We start from the raw sequence: 6265 nt of genomic DNA, 5'->3' as shown, positions 1-6265 counted from the left end.
TACAGATGCTCTCAAAGAAGCCAGGAAGGTCGACTTCACAACAAAAATCTCCACGGAAATGCAGCAAGGGTATAGCAGAAATGGAAACCCTGATGTAATGTGTTCATGTCAGCCTGGGTCAGTCCCATAGCAATGCTCCCTCCAGTGAGAAACAACACTGTTTTTGTAACAAACGTTCTGCAAGATTGTCTGAATATCCTAAAGTGAAAGTCATAATACCTACCTATGTATATATACATACATATATCGGTGCATATGTATCCATACATGTATGCATACATACATGTATATGTACACATCTATGTATATAAAATATATAAGTATATATTTGTACACACACATATATTTGATCATATTCTTCCAAAAGCCTATAGGACTTCAGTGCTAGGAAAACATTTTATATGACAATATACTGGTGGGTACATGTTCTTATATATTTGTCCAAACCTGTTGGATTGGCATGCGACACAGCTAAGTGGTAGAGAGGCCCTGAGTTCAAACTCCAGTCCCACACTAAATGAATGAATGAATGAATGAATGAATGAACAAATAAGTAAATAAAAAATAGAACAAGGCAGGTGGAGGTGGTTCACACTTGTAATCCGAACTAGTTGGGAGGCTGAGGATCACAGTTCAAAGTCAGTCTGGGCAGGAAAGTCCATGAGACTCATCTCCACTTATCCACAAGAAAACCAGAAGTGGAGCTGTGAGTCAAAGTAGTAGAGTGCTATCCATGAGTGAAAAAGCTTAGGGACATTGCCCAAGTCATGAGTTCTAACCCCATAACCGACAAAAGAAAAAAATCAAATAAAACAAAACCCTGCAGAGGGAACCTTACTTTGGGTGATAATGATGTGTCAGTATAGGTTCATTAATTGCAACAAATAGGCCGCTCTGGTGGGGGATATTTGTAATGGTTATGCATATGTGGGAAAGTTCTGTGCCTTCCTTTTAGTTTTGCCATGAGTCTAAAACTACTCTAAAAATAATAAATCCAATCTGGCAACCTACCTCTCCTCCTTTCCTTTTACCCAGAAGCCTCTTTTATTTTTTTTTACTTATATTTAATTCCTGACATTACCTCTCCTCCTCACAACTGAAGTATATCCCCACACCAAGCATATGCTAGTCTCTGTGTCACTCTCTTCTGCACTCCATGTCTCTTTCCTCATAACCTCTATTCCTATAACTTTACAAAAACCCAGCCCCTAGTACATGTAGTGAGTCTGGATGTGCATATACAGGTATCAATTATATCCTACTGTATGTAAATTATATCCTACTGCTGAGATACAGTCTTATATCAGTGGTGGGAAATGGCCTAGCCCACCTAGCCCAGTGAAAACACAGAGAACAATCCATTAGGACTTCAAGCATCTGAAAGCCCATACCTCAGTCTTCAAATGAGTAAAGACAAGTCAGAAATACAAATATGAGAAAGCAGTGAAAATCACAATCATCAACAAAGGTACCGAATGATAGTGAAGTAAAAGAACCTTCAAACACTGAGCTCAAAGGACTGTTGATAAAATGAAGCAGGGAGCTGGTGATTCACACCTTTAATCCTACCTACTCAGGAGGCTGAGCTCTGAGGATCTCAGTTCAAAGCCAGCCTGGGCAGGAAAGTCTGTGAGACTCTTATCTGCAACAAACCACCAGAAAACCGGAAGTGGTGCTGTAGCTCAAGTAGTAGAATGCTTGCCTTGAGCTGAAGAGCTGAGGGACAGTGTCCAGGCTCAGAGTTCAAGCCCCACGATTGCCAAAAAAAAGTAAGTTCAGTGAAATGAAAAAGGACCTCTAGAAGCAAATTTGTGAACACAAAGAGAATACTAAGAGAGAAATAAAGGAAATCAATGAAAACACAGGTAATAAAAGCTAAATAAAACCCAAGTGAATGCAGGTAAAAGGCTAAGTAAGTTCAAAGAAAATGTAATCACAAGGCTAAAAGAGATCAAAGAAGGCACAGATAAATTAATGAAGGAACTCAACACAAGACATGAAAAAGGACGTCATGTCGAAAATGAACTTTACAACTTTGGTGGGGGGGGAGGATTGGGTGGGGGGGTGGGGGGAGGCTGGGAAGGGATGGAAAGGGGAAACAAAGGAGGAGGCTACAATGCTTGATAAGAAATGTACTCATTATCTTCCCCATGTAATTGTAACCCCTCTGTACAGTATTTTCACAATTAAAAAAAAAAAAAGACAGAGATTTGGAAAAATGATCAAGCTGAAGGCCAAGAGATAAAAGTTAAAGTAGAAAGCTTCACTTGCAGAATTGATGATGTAGAAGACAGAGTTTTTGGGTATGATGGAAGAGTAGATATAATAGACAGGAAGAGAAGAGGCAAATATAGTAAAAACAAAAACAAAAAAAACCCCAAGAACTATGAAAGGAGTTTGCAAGAATTTCAGGACTCAATTAAAAGACCAAATTTATGTCTGATAGGTATTGAGGAAGGAAAAGAGCAGATAGCTAAAGACATAGGAAATAATTTAAAAGAACAGACTTCCCAAATCCTGAAAAAACAAAAAGCCCATTTGTGCATGAGAACACCCAACAGACCTGATCAGCAAAGAACCTCTCAATGACATATTACAATTAAAACATTAAGCAGAAAGAAAGAATGCTTTTAGGCTATATGTGGAACAAAAGACAGGTCACTTCCAAGAGAAAATCTATCAGAATAGAGGCAGACTTCTCAATAGAAATTGTAAGTCAAGGCACATTGAAAGTAAACCACTGCCAACACAGATTACTCTAGCCAACCAAGCTTTCATTCATAACCAAAAAGCAAACAAAATACCCATGATAAAAAAAACCCAACACCCAAAACAACCATTTAGAATCACTAAACCAGCACTACAGTAGACCTAGATGGGGAAAAAAGAAATATATACCTTTTTTTGTTGGGTGTAAGGTTTGAACTCTGGGCCTTGTCTCTGTCCCTGAGTTCTTCAGTTCAAGGCAAGTGCTCTACCACTTGAGCCACAGTGCCACTTCCAGTTTTCTGGTGGTTAATTGGAGATAGGAGTCTCATGGACTTTTCTGCCTGGGCTGGGTTTGAACCGAGATCCTCAGATCTCAGCCTCCTGAGTAGCTAGAATTACAGGCATGAGCCACTGGCGTCCAGCCAAACATAAACTTTTTGTTGTTTTTGTTTTTGCTTTTTATTTGCAGTCGTGGGGCTTGAACTCAGGGCTTAGGGACCGTCCCTGAGCTCTTTTGCTCACGGCTGGTATTCTACCTTTTTGTGCCACAGCTCCACTTCCATTGTTCTGGTGGTCAGTTGGAGATAAGAGTCTCACAGACTTTCCTGACAAGCTGCTTTGAACCACAATCCTTAGATCTCAGCCTCCTGAGTAGCTAGTATTACAGGCACCCAGCCAAAATATATCCTTTCTTAGGGTGAAAGGTTGGGAAAACATTCTTCCAACCATATGAACCTCATAAACAGGCTGTAGTAGAGATATTCATATCTGATGAAGTAGATTTCCAATCAGATTTAGTGGAAAAGATTTTTAAAAGCCAATTATTTCATTTCAATAAAGGGAACTTTCAAGAAGACATAACAATTTTTAACATATATGCAGCAAACAAATATCACTGGACTTCAAACATACATAGCTATTTGTTGGTGACTCATGCTTATAATCCTAGCTACTCAGGAGGTGAGATCTGAGGATCACAGTTTGAAGTTAACCAGAGCAGGAAAGTCCCTGAGACTTTTCTGTCCAACGAACCAACATAAAGCTGGAAGTGGAGGTGTGGCTTACATGGCTGAGTACCACCTTAGGCCCTGAGTTCTGGCACAAATAAACAAAGATAGATACCAATACAATAATATTTGGAGACATTAACTCCCCACTCTAACCAACAGGTAAAACATTTAGGTAAAAACTCAACAAAGAAACCACAGATTTAAATGACACTTTAGGTCCAACAGACATTTGTAGAAGGTTTCATCCCTTAGCTGAACACTACATATGTTTTCTCAGCAGCCTATTCAACATTCTAAAAAATATACTATATTGTAAGTTACAGAGCAAAACTCACCAGGAAGTTGATATATTTTGTCAAGAGAGGTCAAAGGGAGGGGGCAGATGAATGGAGAGAGGAAGGATGGGAAAATGCAACCATAATATTCAGTGCAAATTGGAAAATGAAATCAAGCTACTTGATGGGTTGGTAGATGGGGTTGGAAGAATGGAAGAGGTGACACTGATCAAGATACATCGTACTCACAAACTGTCAAGTTGAACATTGTATGACTACTAAAAGATAAAAGTGAATAGGTAAGACTATATATGCTTTAAGAGCATAAAATGGTTCTTATTGGGTTGGTAATTCAAATAGTCTGAAAAACGTTTCTGATGACATGATTGTTTTTGTAATAGTGAAAAACTCTTGGTAAAGGTTAGAACAAAAGAAACAAATGTTTCCCAATTTAAAGTTGAATACCAAGAAAAATCAATGCATATCAAAATCACACCAAGAAAATTTTGTGCTTCATGTAAAAAGATTTTTGTTCCAAACTCTTCTAATTATAATTCATCTTCATGAATTCCCAGAGACACATGTTAAAATCGTACATAAGGCAAAACAAATTCTTTGCTGAGCAGAAACAGTACACACATTGCAGATTTCCCTATCTATAGAACCTTTCTTTATAGTCCATAACATTCTCTTGGAAACAAAAAAAGAAAACTAACCAACTTAAATTCTTCATAGGATTCTAAAACCCCTAGATGGTATATCATCTCCTTCAAAGACCTCTATTCTTAAATTTCCAAGTTACATAACCTGGGTTCAAGGTCAACCTCTGCCTCTTTTAGGATCTTGACCTCTTGAGCTTAAGCTTATTTGAATTTGTCACAAGATCATTTTGTAGGATGATGTTAGAAACAGATAAAGATGTTTGAGATTTTGTTCCAATTGATGGTCCTCTGTCAGGCTATTCTATTGGACTGGAACAATTGTTCCTCAGAAGGAATTGCTATTCTGAGCCACATTTGGTGGGCTTGTGCTCTACTACCCTTTGGTATGAATTGAGATATGTCTACACTTCTTTTTGTTGTTGTTGTTGGTTATGAGGCTTGAACTCTGGCTGGACCTGGGCACTGTCCCTCAGCTCTTCAGTTCTAGGCTAGTGCTGTACCACTTGAGCCACAGCATCACTTCTGGCCTTTTCTGTTTATGTGGTGCTGAGGAATTGAACCTAGGGTCTCATGGATGCAAGGCAAGCACTCTACCATTCAGCCACCTTCCCAACCCCACGTCTACATTATTGGTAGTCACAGAAGGTAGATTATCAATCAAATGAGCCAACTAACTGTGTGCTATGGTTTTGACTTGCCCCCTACATTTCATATGTTGGAAATTTAATTCTTTACTTTGAGAGTATTGGGAGATGAGGAGTAGGGGGAGATTTGGGGATTACAAATGGATTAATGTCTTTTTCATGAGAGTTCTTGCTTTTTAGTTAAAAACTTATCTTTAAGTAGTTCTAAAAAGGGTTTCAGCATATCATTTTGTGAGTATAATGCATCTTTGTTACTTTCTTAATTTATTTTTAAAACTTATTATAAAGGTGATGTGTAGAAGGGTTTCAGTTACATAATTCAGGCAATGAGTACATTTCTTTTTGCACAATGTCATCCCTTTCCTCTCTCTCTCTCCCAGTTTTTCCTTCCCATCCCACCCACAAGTTGTATAGTTCATTTTCAACATAGTGGCCAGTGAGTACCACTGCTGCATTTGTTCTCACTTTGTTTCTCTATTTCTGTGCCCCCTTAACCCCCAAAGACAGATAAATGAACAAATAAGATAAAAAGAAAAGAAAACACAAACAATAACAAAAAAACCTTCTTGCTTCCATTTCCTGGAGTTCATCTCAGTACGTATTATTTTATATGACCAAAGGCATATACTGCATTTTGGTCAGTGTCATCTTTTCTATCATTCTCCTTCATCTTTCCCAACCCCATTCATCCCAACTGAGCTCTGGCTTTCACAGGGCTGGATTAGTTACCATGAAAGTGGGTTGTTATTAAACAAATTTTCAAACATTTTTACCTATTTGGAACATCATCCTACAAAATGGTCTTGTACCAAATTCAGAGTACAATTAATATGCATACAAAGCCTGTCCATATGGGTCAACCAAACACATTCAATGAAATGGAAAAAGGAAGTCAGGCTTCGAATGATCTTGAGAGTATCATTATTAGTTCTCATGTGGGCCAACCTGATGTTCCCCAAAGTCAA

Source organism: Dipodomys merriami, unplaced genomic scaffold (assembly GCF_024711535.1).
Source record: "Dipodomys merriami isolate MVZ:Mamm:240054 unplaced genomic scaffold, mDipMer1.0.p SCAF_40, whole genome shotgun sequence".
Taxonomy (NCBI): Eukaryota; Metazoa; Chordata; class Mammalia; order Rodentia; family Heteromyidae; genus Dipodomys; species Dipodomys merriami.
The sequence above is the reverse complement of the archived record's forward strand: the minus strand, read 5'-3'. Positions refer to the sequence as shown.